The following is an 18,105-nucleotide window of genomic DNA, read 5'->3' as shown; positions in this document are numbered from 1 at the left end:
TTTACTATGTATTGATTTGGTTTATAATATTGTAGGTAAATAAAATGTACATTTTGACTTTGGAGCTGTCAAATGTGAAAATTGAGGTAATTCCTTTGACATAAAGCTCCCATAGTCCAGTTCTCTTCTGAAGAGGTTCAGATAACTGTTTGCCATTAGAATATCATCAATCTTGGACAAAAACTCCAAAACAATATTTTTTCAATTAAACTTTTTCTTCAAACTTCAGTTATTCAATAGAAACTTGGTAATAAAGCAACGAAGTTTGTCGGTCAGAAATTTCTTGCTAAATTATTATCAATACCTATAATCTACCGAAATAAGTTTGTATTAAGGTTGAATATCATTTGCATTATTATAGAACAATCACAAAATAATAAGGTCATTTTTTGCATATAAAAAATTAGGTTATACATTATTTTGGAATATATAAGTGTTGTTTAGTCTAGAAAATTAGTGTTGCCTAGAGATAAGATCACCTTATATAAAATTTATCGTAAAATTGCTTTTTTTTTTTTTTTTTTTGAGGGGGAAAATCATCCAATGACTTTTCTCGCCTTGGGCGAGGCGAGAGGGAGTGTCAGACTCTTACTGACTAAAAACCACCCCGTTCCTTCTCCTGATTTTCGAGCCGGAGCCCCGGTAAACCCGCTAGGTAGTCCGCAGCTCCGGATCAGGCATCAGCCCTGTTGGGCCCCATCTGTGGTGGTCTGATGGCTCTTTGAGGCGCGCGCGGAACGCGACGCGCCGCACGCACGGGTCTGGATCTGGTCGGGCGGCGAGCTACCCTTGCTCGCCGTCCGCAGGCCCGCACTTACGGTGGCCGGAGACCGTCTCGCGATCCCCGACGCCCGGAGTGTCTCTCGCGGCGGCTGGGGTGTGAGGATGTTTGTTCTCTCACGCGCCCCGCCTCCTCCTTAGCTAGCATGACTGCTTCGCAGAAGGAGGAGACGGCATCCCAGTCCCTCTCGCTCCGCACCATGGCCTGAATCAGTGCCGGGCGCGAGAGGTCGCCGTCACCGACCACATCCCTGAGGACTTGGCGGTGCTCAGCCCACGCAGGGCACACCGCCACCGTATGTTCTACCGTGTCCTCCGGGCGGTCCTCACAGTGATGACACCCGGGCGTTTCCTCCCGCCCAATAAGGAACAGAAACCTACCGAAACTCCCATGTCCGGTAAGCACCTGCGTCAGGCGGTAGGTAAGGACGCCGTGGCGCCTCTCTAGCCACTCCTCAAAGAGGGGACTTACCGCTGCAATGACGGCGAGCCCAATCGTAAAATTGCTAAGCGCAACTCTCGAGAATTGTTGAATCGATTTCGCTGTTTTTTTTAAATTAATTTTTTTTTTGTTGGGTTTGTTATGCGTAGAAAATCCTAAAGGCGAATCAAAGTTTGTATAATTATTTATTTTCTTAACCCAGCCATAAAAAAAATCACAACTTCAATTTAAACAAAGAAGCACTCTAAACAAAAATTAGATTTATTTTCAAAATAGACCAGATAAAGATCAACTAGATCTTCATTTCACCACAAAATAAGCTAAAAGCTAAAATTCACATCAAAAGTCCGTTCTATTGCGTTCTTACAATGCAAGGAGCGTGAAATTGAAACAATTTGATCCTATTCCATTCTCGAGGTCGTAATCTAAGAGAGAATTTTGAAATAAAGGGAACACATTCTTATGAAATGTTTTACAAAATGGATAATTTTATGTAAGGATGCTTTTCCACCAGGCTATGATACGAAGATATAATAAGTTAAACTAAGAAACTATGTGACCGCTTCCAACGATACTAAGCTATACAGCTACATAGATTGTAAGATGTGCTATGAAGATGCGCCGCCGCAAACTAGCTGAGCGAGGAATATGCGCAGCTCGAGCGTGCGATGTATCAATAGTAGGGAAGAATTAACATTGAACTACCGGAACATTAACATTTATAAAGACAGCAATACAACAAACACCGAACTACCTTCCTTTTCCAAAAGTTGGATAAAAACTAGGTACTAAAATAAATTAAACCGTTACCAAAAGGATTAACTTAAGTCGTATACACGGTTACACATCAACCGATATTAAACCAGTTAATCATGGTCTCGCTTTATATGATCTTTCCGCTCATTCAAGGTTCAATTTATACTGGAGGTGGATAGCTTGATGTTAGCTCGTTTCAGCCTTCACGATTGTGGGTCTATGTTAGTAGTAGGACTCTAGAGACCTTTGTAGCGGTTACCAACAACATTAGGCCAGTAGCGTTATGCCCTTGACTTCATTCGTACTAGTACAATTGTACAGTTGATGACTATAGGATAGTCATTTTAAAGCTTATGTTTATCCAGCAACAGAAAAAAATTAAGGAAAAAAATATAACCTTAATCTCTAAATACTGTATGTCCATAGAAGCGATAATTTCGGTTGATAAAGGGATATTTTAAATACTAAGGATAATGGATATTTACTGCATTTAATGTGTTTTGTGTTATAAAACCAGTGTTAAAATAGATGGTTCGATCAAAAGTAATATTAAAGTCAGGTTAAATTAAGGCGGACCTGCGGACAGCGAGCAAGGGTATCTCGCCGCCCGACCAGAATCAGACCCGTGCGTCCGAAACACAAAGAGCCAGACCACTACAGATGGGACCCAGTAGGGCTGATGTCCGATCTGAATCTGAACAGGTTACCGGGGCTCTGGTTCAAATCAGGAAAAGGAATGGGGTGATTTTTAGTTAGTAAAAGTTTAAATCCCTCTCTCCTCACCCAAGGCGGGAAGGCATTGGATGATTCCCCCCCCCTCACGTAAAAAAAGGTTAGGTTGTCCCCCCTTAGGGCACCCCGGCCCCACTTCATAGAGAATTTTGAAAAATGGCGATGATCAGTGGTTGCTTGTCATGGCGAAATAAGCAAAAGTTAGAAGATTTCCCTCATAACTTTTTACGACTATCTGTTTTATATGTATAGATTTCGACAAACAAATAAAATGACTACAATCTACAAGTTCAAGGTTCATATTACAGGGCGGTACGTGTGAAATAGTTTTGATTGAATAACATTGTATGTATTATGGGAAACCTTTTTATTTTATCTTAATTAATGTAAAATGTTTATTTATTAAACGATTTCAAAAAAGTAGGTTCTCAGTTTAACCTGCATGTATTTATGTTTGTGCGCAATTATCTTGCGTTTGGCTGAACCGATTTTGATACGGTTTTCAGATTAGCATTTTTCTGACTCAAGAGAAGTTTTTAAAACTGATATAAAAAAAACTGATGGAAAAAAGTTTGATATGACATTCTACTTCGACAATTATTTCATAACTTCAACGAAATAAATGTATGTAACAAACTGAGAACCTCCTTCTTTTATTTCAATTCGGTTAAAAAACCTGAATAACATAAACATCTACAATAAGAAATCCTGTCCCATCTAGTTTAAAACCTTATTAATCTTCAATGCACACTAAAATTCAACAGTAACCTAATATTTGTTCAGCTGAAAATTCTAGACACGTACTGCACTCGGATTTTGCACCAAGAGATATTTCAGTGTCGTACGATATTGTATCTTAATTCGTCAAGTTTAAGAGTTACTTTTATTCTGTTCACAGTTAAATGTGAATAAAGTATTAAGTAATTTACATTAATCTTTGTTTTCTGTAAAAATCAACATTCCAATAAGGCTTTGGGCGATCATTCTACCTCAGGTCATCGTGTCCACTCAACTAAAAGAGTTGGTCTAATCTTTCCTGATGGTAATTTGTTTTCATACAAGCAGAAAAATGACTTGACTAGACAGTCACCAGGGCCGCTCCATCCATAGACACCCACAATCAAAGAAAAGTAAGTTCCAGGTTATAAGCCCAGGTTTCCTCACGATGTTTTTTTTTTCACCGTTTGTCAGTAAACAACGCAATTTTTTATGAACACTCATCTACATGCGTCTCATGTGTAGAATAAAAACGCGCCGACAACAAACTCAGATCAGATCACATCCAGACGAATTCATAAAATCTCTATGATTTTCGCCATAAAAGATAAGTAACTCGAATATTTGTGGTCTATCGATCCCTCCTTACTCAGTATTCGTATCTTGTACCACGAAACTGGGAGAAAGCACGTAGGAACATAATTTTAAGGTCACTTGCATGGTTATACGAGAATATGTATTAAGTTTCAATTTATTTTAAACAAGAAATCTGGTTAGATTACAGGTACAAAGTATTAGCACTTTATATAACCTAAATACTACTAAATACAAGATACTTTTTAAAAATGTTTGTAAGGTAAACTCACCAAATTACGTGATAATCTTACTTTTATGATAGACGTGGTTTCAAAATTGTTCTCGTTTTATTGAGCCATACATAATATAAATTCAGGTTCGCAGTAAAGATGTGTATTTCTTAATTACGTACTATTTATTTTTACGCGCTTTAACAGAAGATAAAACTTCATTGGTGGAGTGGTCACAACTGTACTTTTGGGTTGGACGTTGCCCAACCAGGGAATTAAACCTATATTAGTAGTTACCCTTCACAACAACTCGACTGGTAGATGCTATTGAAAAATTTATGTAGAAAGAAAGAAATAAAAACAGTTCATTTGAACCGTTACAAGAAATTGCAGGCAAAACAAAAAAAACATAAATAATCAACAGGGCGCAAAAATGCCAGTGCTCAGCTAAAATTCACTAACCCATACACAATGGCTCGAGATATGACGCTAATTTTCAGCACTAACCAAACCTACACATTACAATTATATTGTTGATACTACGATTCACCATTCACCACCCATTTTATTCTAAACAACAAAATGCCTCTATTATTCGTCGTGTCTATTTCCCCCAATCGATTCCAAGTAATTCCTTACAGCCCAATAAAGAGAGTGACCATCAAAACACACTATAAATTGCTCCGAACTACGAAGAAAGACAACCGAAGCTATTTTACTCGACGAAACGTTGACCCAATTCGATCGCGTTAAAAATAATTTCGGTTGAGAGAAAACATGTATTCTTGGCTAGGGATAGTACATGTTTCTTTAGGATTTAGAGAAGAGTGACTTTTGAGAATTATACCTATATTTTTTTTTTATGGAATAGGTGGCAAACGAGCTAACGAGACACCCGCAACACCAGAGGAGTCACAGTTTGATTATTTAATGGTCATACTAGTTTCTGCAAGTGTCTTCGTCCGTGGGATAAAAAGTGGCCTGTGTTATTCCAGACTATAATCTACCCCTGTTCCAAGTTTCATCCCGATCCCTCAGTGGCTTTTGCGTGAAGGAGTAAAAAACAAACATACAAATTGTCGCATTTATAATATTAGAAAGATTAGTAAGATTTTCTAAATGGTATCTACTAATTTCAAGTCTTTAAGGCGTCTGAATACTAAAAAGTAATGAAAAATTACCAACATTAACATAGATTGGGCTCTTGAGAAGAAACGGAATCGTTTTTTAAGAAACCAGCTATAATCCATAGCTTTGTTTGCGTGGATTTCCCTTGAAAGAACCTAATATTTGTAACTACATATTTTTGAGAGGGGGGGGATTTAATGAATTCTCACCCCCTTTAATGAATTTTAATTCCTTTGGGCGAGGAGAGAGGGAGTGTTAGACTCTTACTGACTAAAAACCACCTCGTTCCTACTCCTGCTTTACGAGTTGGAGCCCCGGTAACCACTAATGTATTTTTCTTTTCATTTCTTGATAAATAGCTTCTGATACAAGTATTGTATTAATTGGTAACTTATCGCGTATGAAAGGCAATTTTATTACCTTAAAAAAGAGAGTATTTAAAAAAAATTAAATTGGCCTAGTTGGCCAATTCGCTTTGACATTCGCATTTGAAATTCGAAATCTATTAAGAAAGTAAATGGACAAAATGAAGTTGATTTAACTACTTAGGCTTTTTAATTATTAAATATTGACCTAACAGGAAGAACAAAACACACGAGTCAATGACCTTGACCCATCCAAATCGTAGCCTGTTGACCGTAGTTAACAACAATGAGATCAGTATCTCTTTTATGGAGGTTCTATACGGTCATAGGCTTTGCCATTCGTAAGGGATTCTCTCAAGGACCATCCCCTAACCGTACACCCAACCTTCCTAATATTGGGCCGAACATAAGTATTTTCTCTATGAAAATAGGGCATTTGTACCCCAAAAATATTTTTGCTTTTACATCGAGTATCGTGGATTTCCATTTGAAAATGAATTCTGTATAGGGATTATTAGGGTCCTTAATTAGTTGTGGAAATTATGTTGAGGATGTGGTTTGAGTTTCAATGAATACGGTTTTAAGTTTGATGATTTATTGTACTTTAGACGAAGTTTTGTGTGAAAGCTATAAAGTGGAAATTTCAATAATAATTTTGGACAATGCTAACTCATAATCGAATTAATAAAATGTACAGTTTTGGTGTAAATAGTTATTTGAAGATTAATAAAAACTTAAAAAAGATAACCATCATATGCTCGTTCATCTCCATAGGAATCTACACTTTGGAATGAGCAAATAGCGTCACTAAAGGACTGACCGACAGACAGACATTTTGTTTTTTTTTTAATATTGTAATATTTGCTTTGACGTTCAAAGTGCTTTCCCAGTCTATGTATTTGAAATAAACTAACTTTAACTTTGACTTATTAGTGTATTTTCAAATATTTTCGTCTAAGCAACAGCTTGAGTATGAATAACAATATCTAATTATGATCCACGAGATATATTGTTAAACTTAATGAATATTCATGACAAACAACGATTATTAGTTAGCGTTTACTTAGCGTATTATTATAATAAATTTTGCTAGCCATTTTGCTTGTTTAAATATTTTGGTGGATTTTATCAACAACCCTATATGTATTTCCTTTCGATTCATTTTTGCAAAAAAAAGTAAATCATTTGCTTATTTCTACAGTTACAGTTAGTAAGTAAATCATTTGCTTATTTCTAGAAATTGGATATCGCAGTATACCAATCTCATCGTCGTCAGTTGGAATGTTTATGCGAAGGGACTCCATGATTTTCAATCTTGGAGTAAAAAAGTGCATATACTTTATCACCATACAGCATTTGTAATATTCGACATTCGTAATAAAAAAAATGGCAATGTCAATTTCTAGAATTTGATTGCCCGGTTGGTGTGGTGGCTGGGCAGCCGGTGTGGTTTCGCAAGCACGGAGCAACTATTTGTGTGATCTACAAATTGTTGTTCCGTATCTAAGTATAGTACAAATGACGTGTATATCAACTTGTGTTTGTAAACGCACCCACGTTACAGGAGAAAATGCTAGTGCGAGGCTACATTTCTTTTTCAATACTTAATAAAAAAAATATTCTTATTAATCTAAGCATCACAAAAGTCAATCCATCAATTTTCAAGCAACCAACATTTCAAACACGACTTTATTTACTCCACACACCACGATAAGTAAATACTTAAAATTAAAAATAATTCCAGTCAATCCACTTTCATAATAAATACGCTGCACCCACGCAAGACTGTAGAAAATAGTCAATACCTGGTTTATAAAGAGGTAGGCCGATGCACTTGGCGATATATAATTCAAGGAGTTCTTGCACTCTATAGAGTCTTGGACTAAGTAATAATAGGATAATAATACCCCCTGTATTTGTACAACTGTTTTAGGTTTTTTTTAATATATGTAAGCTGGTAAACGAGTAGACGGATCATCTGATGGTAAGCAATTGCCGCCGCCCATTGACACCCGAAACACCAGAAGCGTTACAAGTGCGTTGCCGGCATTTTGAGGGTTAGAGGAATTAAAGGGTTGTTACGGAATCAGTGATTGGAAAGGAGGATAATTGGGCGTTTGGTAGCCTCACTCACACAACGAAGCGAAATAATCCCTAAAACCTTCTCCTAAGTCTGAAAAATACTACGCTGAAAACCGCATCAAAATCGGTTCAGCCAAAAGCGAGATAATCGCGCACAAACATACATACATACAAGTCAAACTGAGAACCTCATTTTTTGAAGTCGGTTAAAAAGGTGGTGAAAGGTGAGAATGTGAACGCCTGTGCCTACACCTTCATAAAAACAATCCTTCAGTGATAAAAACATTCTAATAGCTTCACAAGTCAAACATTTCCCTAAAAAAGAATAAACAAATCGCTTTTCCTTTATAAAGTAATTCAAAAGCTCCCAAAATATTCGCCAAAAACGATAAAAAGTACTTAAATGTTATCTCAGAAGCGTGAAGCGTTTAAACCTACAAATTCAGTAGCATAAATACTGAATAAACCATCCTTTACGACCTGAAAGCGCTGCTGAAGAAAATTTAACTTTACCACCTCAAAATTAGGGTCCAAAACCATTAATACAGAACAAATTCTGCTTATGCAAATAACTTTGTTAACCGTTCTTTGTTACACAAAGAATTATTAAGTTTAATGCAGCTTTCCAACTCCCTAACTTTACATAAAGAGTAAAACTTAAAGTATCATAATACAAAATACCATAGGACAGTTTTTGCAAACGCATAATAAACAAAAAAAACTTTCGTGCCATTTTAAATAGAACCTTATGACCTAAAACACGGAAAGAAACAATTAACATCGTTATTTTTAAATTATTAAATGATTAATAGAGTACAAAGTTGATACAAACCTTTTTGGCATCACTTTTTATAAGCACACACAGAACACACACTCACAGGGTTTACACACAAACACAACACAGAATTACGTAGAACTTAATTGTAATTTATTGGTAGGACTTTGTACGAAGCAGCGCGGGACACGACCACCCGCGGCAACATACCGCAGAAAACTGAAATCTGCAAAACGATAAAGCTTTCCCTCTAACCAGTGTTGCTAGCGTCAACGAATTACCCTAAAATGCGGGAAATTAATTCGAGTAATAAAAACAAATTTATTATTCTGTCTGTGAATTTTAAAAGGTTTTAATATAGTGAAATGACGTGTTTGTTATTTTTATTAGTCTTCTTTCGGTCACTGTCGAATTATTGATGAAAGTAAAACTAGTTATAGTAATAGTATGTTACTATGATTATGACGTATTCAAGGCGGCTACGTAAAAGATGATTACGAAATGCCATATGTTTATTTTCACATGACGGACATTAAACATCAAACCGCCGTATTCAGAGTCATTTAATGGTTACTTAACCCAGTCCTTAGCAATTGTTTTCGATACAAAGACGTTACTAAAGAAGAGTTTAAGTCATCATTAAATGTCTCTTAGTGCGGCAGTAACTATCAAAACAATAAACGGGTTATTAGGACAAGTATTTCGTGTGGGAAAACTCGAATTTTCAGATATTTGGTGGGTAAACCACCAACGCAGACACATAAAACTGAAATAATTATGAAAATGACGTATGTATGAGTAAAATTGTGACGTCAATTCAGTTACGGAAATAGCTTTGACTCATTCTTTCGCTGTACGTAATCGTAATGTCCAAAAATATTGATATTTTTTAACTTTTTTACTTTTATAATTCGTCATCATCATCAGCCGAAAGACGTCCACTGTTGAACAAAGGCCTCCCCCTTAGTCCTCCACGTACAACGACAAGCCGCCACCTGCATCCACTGGCTCCCCGCGACTCTGACGATGTCGTCGGTCCACCTAGTGGGTGGTCTGCCCAGGTCACGTCTTCCGTCCGCGGTTGCCACTCGATCACCTTCCTGGCCCAGCGGCCATCAGTACTTTCATAATTGCGTTGATCAAAAACTAATTACTATTAAGTAAGTTTTAACCGACTTCAAAAAAAAAGGAGGAGGTTCTCAATTCGACCGTATATATGCTTTTGTAATTTGTTGTCTTTTAGCTGTAAGTCCTCAGTGTAACTTAAATAAATAACTAAAGAGTTAATCTAATTTGGTCGATCTAAGTTGATCTAATTTATAGACTATATTTGTTCAATTAGTTTATACCCAACGGACGCCTCTTCCCTATATCTTATTTCTTATTCATAATGTACCTAGCGTAAAGCGGGTTCTTTATTTGTGTTCTACTTAACCCTCCGAGAAATATAAATAGGAAACAATACTTTGTCTCATTAGAAACACGATTAAAAAAGTCATATTTAATTTATATAAAAATGGTGTTTAGAATTTTAGTAGCTGGCAACCTTTGTTTACTGGATTGCACAGTGGTAACCTTTAAACCATTTTGCGCTCAACGTGTGTATATGTATCCCAAGCCATTTATTTGCACTCCTACTGACCCGCTTTCCAACGGAAAATGGAATGACAAAATTTAAATTCAAAACTTTTTCCATTTTTTAAACATACATATTTTAAAATGGCCGCGACGGGTGAGATGGCAAAATTAAATGGCATTAATAAAATTAATTAATATGGCTGAGTGCTTTACGGGCTGAAGCGGGCGTGCTCTAATACAATTTTTAATTAATGGTTAAGGAATATTACTTTTAGCTCATACTTTTTTCTATCTATCATTTATTTTTTATTGGTAGCAGACGTACACATTAGGAATGTAACCATACTTTCATGTTATACGGTGCAAAGATATTAATAGATAACGGATACAATTGCTTTATTGTTTCTTTTTTTAATTAATATACATTTTCTCAAAGTGAAAATCAGAAATAGGACCTTATTAGGCAATAACCAATCGTCATCGAGATCACTAGTAATTCGTAGAGTCAAGACAAATGTTTTTTAATTTAAAAAAAAAGACAAAAACTTTCCTCTCGCTCCTGGCGAAATCGAGACGAATTCCATATAACGTCAATTAAGTGACTTGGCAGTGCATGCGATGAAACCATAACCCTCTTTTGGCACAATTGGGTAAATGGGTCATGGACAAACTTGTCCAATTATGGGAGTCGATTAAAAGATGGACGGGATAAACTGATTACATTAAAGCTGAAGGATTTATGAGGTAAATTCGTGAGAGGAAATTTCCTACTTTTTTCTGACGACATTATAAGGGGGAATCGTAAAAAGGTGAATGGCCTTTTTGTCCAGTCAGCTGGTTAGCTAGTATTTGCTAAGAACGTTAAAATAATTATTTAAACGTAAGTACGAGTTAGCTTGGAACACGGAAATTCGTTCTTGATAATTAACACATTTTTATTATAAATGGGAAAGTGTGTTTGTTTATTTGTTTCTTTCTTGACGCCGCAACGGAGCGGATTTATGACATGATCTTTCTAACCACCTACTTTTCTAAAATAGGGGTGAAAGTTTGTATCGAAAGTTGCGCATATTCCAAGGAAGAGAGCTATGTGGACTATGTGACTAGTAAAAAAATGTGTAACAATTCCTTTTTATCTACCCGCAGTCCGAAAAATGCGCGTACGAAAAAATAAAATAAAATAAACTAAAGCATCTCATGATCTCATAGAAAAAAAAAACTGGTCCTATCCGAATTATTACAATACGGTAGTAAAATTAAACCAATGAGTATTGCCGAATCATAAATGTTTAGTAATTTTGAAAGACACAAAATTTGGCTTAACGCCCGAGGAATGTAAGAACGTTGAAATAATTATTTAAATGCAAGTACGAGTTAGCTTGGAGAAGGAAGTTTGTTCTTGATAATTAACACATTTTTTTAGTGAAAATTGACGTTGTGGTGGTCCTGAGGTTTAAGACGCTGGCTTCTCATGCATGAAGGTTCAAAACCTACCAAACGGCAAGTATCAATGTGACTTTTACCTAGTGTACTTTCTAAGATTATTTATACACCACTGACAAATGGTGAAGGAAAATATTGTGTCCTCACGATATTGACACACCTGCGTCAGGCGGTAGGACGCCGTGACGCCTCTCAAGCCACTCCTCAAACAGGGGACTTACCGCTACAATGACAGCAAGCCCAGCCCTCGGAACAACATAATGCCATAATTGTATTGTAACTTTCGTGAGACATGCTAAATTAATTATTATGTTATGAAGAACTCGACTAGTTTCAAGTCATGTTAGCCATGAATATGAGCCTCTAGCATGGCTTGAAACTAGTCGAGTTCCTCGTCAAACAATAACGTGAGTAAGCCGATAACATAATAATTTACATAATGCCAGTATAATTTCTTTGTGTAATTAGTACAAATGGTGTGCTTTACAGAATTTATTTAACTATCTTCTTCAAACTAGGACAGACACATTAAATAGTTTGCTACAACCAAGCGCAATTGTTTTCAATCCCATCGGGATTATTTTGAAACTATAAACTCAAACTACAAACTTGTGTAGTTTAGACTTTAGAGCTTCGGGCAAGATGGATAAATTCAGAGCCGTATCAATTGTAAAGCAAAATAGAGAAGTGCCTAGGGCGCCAGGTTAAAGAAAGGCGCTGCGATGCCTCGAGAGGTGCGGTGACTAAAGTGACGGCGGTGCCAAAAAAAATTAGGGCCCCCTATGAAGTGCTTGCCTAGGTCGCTCAGTACCCTTACTAAGTTTTATTATAACTTTCGTGAGACATACTAAATCAATTATTATGTTATCGGCTTACTCACATAACTGTATGACGATGATCTCGACTAGTTTCAAGCCACGCTAGAGGCTCAGATTCAAGACATTTCAGGAGCAGCAATCGCGACACACGACGCGGCGATTGTCGCGCTGCTACTTACTGCTGCTGCCAAACAGTTACGTGAAAAAGCCGATAACAATAATTAATCAAGTATGAGTTTGCTTATGTTTATAGTAATCGGTTCGAATAAGCCAACCAATCAGAGCACCGAACGCGCTCTCGTTTCGATTACTTTAAACGTAAAGCAAACTCGTACTAAAGGTACCGTAGTCTAAATCCGCCTCTGGATAAATGTACTATTTATACTGGCAATTTCTATTTATATTTACAAATTGTGTATTTAGTCTTAACAGGAAATGAACCTGCTATTATTGGATTGCAAACTTTGCTCAGCTGTTTGATATCTGGCTCCAAATAAACTTGCCATTGGCAGGCAATGTTAGTTTTCATTAGGATTTTGTTGATTCTACTTTTCCAGTTAGAAACAATAGGACTGAATTAGTTTAGTATTCAGCTAGTCTTATAGATTGACTGGATACATAACCTTTTATAAAAGGTTTTTATTGCTTGCATACCAATTTATTTATTTCGAACTTCCATTGTGAAATTATAATAGGTATATTTGAGTACGTGATCCCAGTTTGCAAAAACTTAAACAGTATAATAAGTAATTTGTGTTAAGGTAATGCTTCTGCCAATCCTTTTCCACTCATTTATTTATTTCAACTACGTAAGGTTACTTAACCCAGTCCTTAGCACTTATTTTCGGAACAAAATCGTGACTAAGGAATAGTTTAAGTAATCATTAAATATCTCTGAATACGGCACTAAAATTACTAACTTATTTATTTATTTATATCTTTACGCCTTTTATCCCCGAAGGGGTTGGCAGAGGTGCACATTACACACACCTCTTATTTCTAAATGCAAAATATCATTTAGTTTCACCAAAAACGACCACTATAATAATATTAGATGGGTAGAAGAGGAAACTAAAAACCAGTTTCATAAAACTCATGCAGCGTTTCGATTTCACATAACATTTTATTTACGAGTACGACCGTCTGTTCTCGGTCGAATAGTGTTATAAAAAAGAAATAATATAGTTATAAAACTTGTTTGGATATACATATATTTAGTACGTAGCTCTAGAAACGGTTCGGAGATGCGGACTACCTAGCGGGTTTACCGGGGCTCCGGTTCGAAAAGAAGAAGTAGGAACGGGGTGGTTTTTAGTCAGTAAGAGTCTGACACTCCCTCTCGCCTCGCCCAAGGCGGGAGAAGACATTGGACGATTTTCCCCCTCAAAAAAAAGCTCTAGGAACAGTGTAAAAATGAATTAATTTTTTAACAGGTACATATTCCAAAAGAATTTAAATGCAGCATAATGAGATCCTATCTAATGTTATGTATAAATGTGGCGTTTGTCCACTAGCTATCTCGCCTGGTGGTAAACGATGATGCGGCCTACGATGGATGGAGCACGTATGCAAGCATGCAACGTCACGCCTTTTATCCCCGAAGGGGTAGGCAGAGGTGATCATAACGACACGTAATGACTAATGCCGCTATACAATGTACACCCACTTTTCACTAAGGATGGAGCACGTTTGTCCATAAATTTAACAACCTATTCACTTAAGCTTTGAAGACATCCAGGTACGCGCCGGCCATCGTTTTACGTCTTAGGCACCTAGTCTTCCGACCCGGAGCTGCGGACTGCCTAGCGGGTTACTGGGGCTTCGGCTCGAAGAGTTAGGAACGGAGTGGTTTTTAGTCAGTAAGAGTCTGACACTCCCTCTCGCCTCGCCCAAAGTGAGAGAAGTCATTGGATGATTTTCCCACCTCAGAAAAAGGTACCTAGTCTTCTTGAAATCATAAAATATTATAATGTTGTTTTTTAAATACCTACATTTACAATAGGAGTAAGAATCTATGACCTGCTCTAATGCAGTATATCTATGACATAGATCTACTAGACAGGAAGTTGACGTATTTTGGCTAACGTCTGCTATGAGTAAGACCTTAAATATATTTTATTGTAATATTTTGTGTCTCACCCAAAACCGGCAACAGTCCTCTGATGGACTGTGGTGGGCCTCCTCTATACAGGAGCTTTTTGTAATCTTTACGTTTCCTGGAATCAGTGCGAGTGATTCCAGGTAGAGGGCGCGCGAATGCTGCTTATGAATATGAGCCTCTAGCATGGCTTGAAACTAGTCGAGTTCCTCGTCAAATAATTGGAAGTCCAGGGAAGGTTTAAAAGGTGAGAACAAATTGTTTGAGACAGTGTAAAGCTTGTCGGGTCAGCTAATGTCAAATAAAAATACCTAATGAACCTTGAGAAAATGTGTCTTCTTAATCTATGTGAGAAGAGGTCATTGCCCAGCAGTGGGACACATACAGCGTGTTATTTTTTACAGATGACAAAAGAGAAAAAAATCTTAAGAAAAATAGGTGTTATTTTATACAATGTGATAGGGGTAAGACTTCTAACCCGTTAAGGCTGAGTACTACATCTAATTTTATCGACAAAAGTCGGGGTCGAAGGGGTCGAATCCCCTCCCCCTAAAAGTTATGGCTATTTTAATATTTTTTTTACTTTTTTTGATATCAAAGGTTGTATGCGTCGTAGAAACAAAAAAAAAACGGTAGCTAATAACCTTGGCTAACTAATTCATTACTTTTTTCATATGTTTGATAATGTTTTGGTGAGAAAAAAATCATTTGTGAATTATTTTTACCGAAAAAATCACAATTTTTCAATATTTTCAATTAAGGGTTCAACACCCATATTATTTTTTTTGTCGATAAAATTAGATGTAGTACTCAGCCTTAACAGGTTAGAAGTCCCGCCCCTATCACATTGTATATGTAGGTAATAGAGCAAACGAAACAATACATTTAACATTATTGCGTGATAATTTCTTCAGTCGGTATTTAAATGGATTAAATTCGAAGCAACAGGTTCTTAGAATTTAAACAAATAATAATTACTAATGTATTTAGTTACAACCTCGTATTAGAAACAGCTTCAAAAATATCGAGAGTTGGCTGAACTTTAGTTCGCAAATGATCTTCAAATTAGTATCTCGCTTACCAATGAATAAATATATCTTATTCATGCCACATTGGATCGTAAAATGAATGGTTGGGGTTAGGAGCAGTAGTAGAACGTAGGTATATAAGGTTTAATTTTGCTTGGACTTACAGGACGTATGTATAGTCATATTATGCATTTTTACTTGTGATTTGAAAAGTTATGTTAGCTAATTTTAAATGTTGTAGCCAGAAGTTGAGTGAAACAATAATTTTACAAAGCATACAGTAATGACCCTTTTAAAAAATCTGCATTACGAGTACGTAATGCAGATGTTTGGTTTGTTTCGTATATTGTAATAAAGATAAAATTTATAATATTTGAACACTACTATGGACCTTTTCAATGAACAAATGAAAGATAGAAGTCATAAATTATGTGTACTTAAGTATCTCTTTTTTTTGAGGGGAGGAAAATCATCCAATGACTTCTCCCATCTTGGGCGAGGCGAGAGGGAGTGTCAGACTCATACTGACTAAAAACTACCACTACTGTGTATTCCAACACCTGTGGGCTTTATGGATGCAATAAATACTTTAATACCCCGTTCCTACTTCTGCTTTTCGAGCCGGAGCCCCGGTAATCCGCTAGGCAGTCCGCAGCTCCGGAACTTAAGTATCTCTAGCGATATATAGGTAAGTATACCTCCCTAGACATAGTACGAACTTCTTGATTGCTACATATTCGTTAGAAAACACTTCTTTAGTACAAATAGCGACTTTAACTAAGAGTAAACATAGCTAGATAACTAAAGTACCTAACAGTTACCTAGATCTAAATCTGTTCCCCAAATTAAATAAATACAGGCCTATACAGACAAAGATTCATAGTTGAATTATTTGTCTAACGGCATCTATAGAATAAATAACAGCATGACCTAAGATTAATGAAATTCAACCCCGGCGCCCAGCCAAATTGCCGAATAATATTAATTGCCAGGGCAACGATTTATTTATAGTTATGTAACGACTATTATCTAGAATTTAAATCTAATTTAGGACTAAAAATCGAGAATTTTCATTGTAATATCGATTTTTAAACACATAATAGGGGGAAAATAATGAAAATTGTATGAAAAATTACTCACCACATGCGCTACAAACGCACAAATAAATCCTTTTTTCTGGAATCAACGCTGCACGCACTGTTCATACATTTTACACCGTTCACAACACTAGAGATGCTAAATTCATAAACACACGTTCCTTTTACAAAATCAAACCAATCACGTGGCCTTTCCAGTCGGAGTCGGGATTGGAATTTCGAAATTTGGATTTAAAAAATCCGATTTTCAAACGTCCGGGCTGCGCGAGCGCCGGACTATTTGAATTTAGAACAGTTCGGGAACGCGCATGCGTGCCGGTGCCGCGCTATTTATATTTTCGCTGGGCTATATACTGGCCATTTTTGTTAGATCTCTCGTTCCCGACTTCTGCAATTATAAATTAAGCAGTTTTCTACCTAGCCGGAGCTCAATGAATTATGGGCAGTTGTCTTTATTTTGACTGAGAAACACACTTGATCGAACCCGGGAGTTTATGACTTACCTTTAATTTAAAATTAAAGTCTTTTAGCTCACTTGTAACCTAAGGAAAGTAGTACCTATCTGAATATATGAACATGGTTTAAACAAGCCTTCACTGACTACATTAATCTTATTGCAAAAGAAATTATTAATCAAGATTTAGAAGCACGTGTACGCCACGTGAAAGCTCGACATGACAAATAGTCTAAACAAATCTCTACACTAATACACGGATTTTCTAATGTAGCTTTTAATATTAATGGGAAAAGAGTTGATATTTGAATACATGACATTTATTTATTGAAAGGAGTAAAGAAGGAAATTGAAGACAGATTTAACTGAGTTAAGAATAAAGGAGGTTCTCAGTTTAACCAGTATGTATGTCTTTGATTGGGAGAAGAGTTTGATACGGTTTTCAGAAAAATATTTGTTACACATCAAAACAGGTATTGAAAGACTTTAAACAGGGGGTTTAAGATCTTTTTTTACAATGCAACAGTTTCTTACTTGCTCTGTTAAGCATTCGTGATACCTCTAATTTCCAGATGGTAGTACTACCTAATGATGCTTTTACGCCAGAGATGTGCTATGCTACGTTGCTGTGGATGCGTTTGGCTTCCACCAATCATATTTATTGGTACACATAGCTTAGCAGTGGTGGAAACGAACTCAGCTAAGCTGTTTTTTTATATGGAAAGATGCGTGCTATGGATGTGTGCAATGGCGCCCCTGCGCATGTTCGAGTATGTGGTTCCACTTAGTATCGATGGAAACGGTTACATAGTTTCACAGCTCAGCTATTACATTTTTGTAGCAAAGCTACATAGCACATCTCTGGTGGAAAAACCACCCTTAAGCTATGGTGTCCATTTACTAATAACGGGGCCGTAAGCTTTGTAACTACTAATCGCTAAATCTCCAATCCCTAAATTCTAACCCCCAAAAAGCAGGCAACGCACTTGAAACTCCTCAGGTGTTC

General features: G+C 36.6%; 1 protein-coding gene across 37 annotated transcripts in view; it reads right to left on the bottom strand.

The window, feature by feature from the left end:
• LOC118276673 (ryanodine receptor) overlaps positions 1-16,940 on the bottom strand; it is a 186,386-nt gene extending 169,446 nt beyond the window's left edge. For 32 of the 37 annotated variants that reach the window (XM_050699832.1, XM_050699830.1, XM_050699836.1 and 29 more), the window contains exon 1: positions 16,689-16,939. The gene's annotated coding sequence lies outside the window, so the exon portion shown is untranslated. Of the gene's footprint in view, positions 1-8,640; positions 8,782-16,688 lie in introns of those variants that run through there. The other 5 variants (XM_050699838.1, XM_050699840.1, XM_050699852.1 and 2 more) reach the window with 2 other exon arrangements.
• Positions 16,941-18,105: the final 1,165 nt, after the last annotated feature.

The sequence above is a fragment of the Spodoptera frugiperda genome, chromosome 17, assembly GCF_023101765.2.
Source record: "Spodoptera frugiperda isolate SF20-4 chromosome 17, AGI-APGP_CSIRO_Sfru_2.0, whole genome shotgun sequence".
Lineage (NCBI taxonomy): Eukaryota > Metazoa > Arthropoda > Insecta > Lepidoptera > Noctuidae > Spodoptera > Spodoptera frugiperda.
Note: the sequence above shows the minus strand (reverse complement) of the source record. Positions and strands in the feature narration are given on the sequence as shown.